The sequence below is a fragment of the Pleurodeles waltl genome, chromosome 7 (assembly GCF_031143425.1).
Source record: "Pleurodeles waltl isolate 20211129_DDA chromosome 7, aPleWal1.hap1.20221129, whole genome shotgun sequence".
Taxonomy (NCBI): Eukaryota; Metazoa; Chordata; class Amphibia; order Caudata; family Salamandridae; genus Pleurodeles; species Pleurodeles waltl.
Genome location: NC_090446.1, coordinates 291,357,830 through 291,359,566, shown reverse-complemented (window position 1 = coordinate 291,359,566; position 1,737 = coordinate 291,357,830).

Genomic DNA, 1,737 nt, shown 5'->3' with positions numbered 1-1,737 from the left:
AATCTCCTGCAAAAGTGGGGGAAAAAGGGTTGAAACAAACAAAATCTACTTGCATACAGCCTGCCTATCAGCTATGTAACTGACACAGTGTCATACACACTGACCTATGAGCCAAGCTCTGTCCCCCTGTAGTCATTCCGTTATGTGTGGCACACTGCTGTTTCTCAGGACAAGGGAGTAATGGACTGATCCTGGGAACCTTGCTTTGACATGAGCAATGGACTGATCAGCGGTACACACCAATTGGACATTAATGGAGTGGAGTTTTTACAATTTCTAAACACCTGTTCATTTACTCTTGGGTCTATGAGGGCTATGTGGATACCATCAATGGCACCTGTCACATGGGGAATATTTGCAAACGCATAAAATCCAGATTTGATGGAGGTGAGATCAGCCCTTTTGGGAAACTGGACATAACTCTGCAGGTGTTGCACAAAGTAATCCAGACCTGATATTTGGCAGGATGTGGCTAAACATTGCCTGAAATACACCGGCTGTCATGTCCACTGTCACTTGGAATGAGCCTGTGGCCAGAAAATGTAGCACAGATAGTACCTGTACAGTTGTAGGGATGGCATGGGGATTCCTATTAGGTGGCATTAGCACAGGCTCCATTTGTGCACAGAGTTCCAGGATAGTGGCATGATTCAGGTGGTAAGTGATGATGATGTGATATTCCTCCATGGTGGCCAGATCAAACAGATGTCTGTAAACAGATGGTGCCCTCCCTTGCCACATGGGTCTGTACCTATGGGGGGGAGAGAGACACATTTATTTGCCACACACACTTCAGTCACAGTATTCCACAATTCAACTTGGACATGCAAGACTATTGCCCATCACACAGACGCAGAGAACATGGTAATCCTATCTGATATTGCCTGGTGTGGTGTGCATTGTGCATTGCATCACAGTGTAGGCACTCTTCCCTCTATGATTCCATGAGGAGGATCACTCATCATACCATTACTCAACGAAGGGTAGAGGGAATGGAGCCATGGATTAGGACTCCGAACAGACTATGAAGGCGTGGTGTATGTAAAATGGCAGCCCTCTTCCTTATAAGTAGTGTAGTGTAGAAAGTGACCACATTCCGTTGGCGAACCACATTCCGTTGGCGTTAGTCATCATGGCGGTAGACAGTGTTCACAGCCTTGCACCTCTTCATTGGATAGCATTGGCATTTATGGGAAGCAGGGGCAATCACGATCACCGCCGGCAGTGACAATGCACACCGCTTTGGTAAATACCACCATTTTGTCGTGCCCTTGCCACTTGACTCTTGCACTTTGAGAGGAACGGAATTCCAGTGTGTGAGCTTCTGTTTCCTGAATCTGGGCCCAGTAAAGGAATGTGTTACAGGGGAACGGGCCCCGGCCTTCACCGCGGATGAGCTTAAGAAGCTGGTAGATGGGGTCTTACCCCTGTATGCGAAGCAGTATGGGCGATGATAGGCTCAGGGAAGTTGCTATTATTCCTCCTTGAATGTGTGTGAATGTGGGAGTTGCCTGTAGGTGTTGTTGTGGCTGTGTGGATGCTTACCTGTGATGTGTCTGGCAGTTGTCGTCTTGGCTATTGTCAATATGTGTGTCTCCATGGGCCATGTGAGGTCGAACTTGCATGGCATTTGTGTATGGGGCACCCACACTGACATATGTTTCATTACTCTGTGTGTCCCATGCAGGTCAGTGCCCATCAGAAGAAAGAAATGTGGCAAGCTATTGCCAGGGAAGT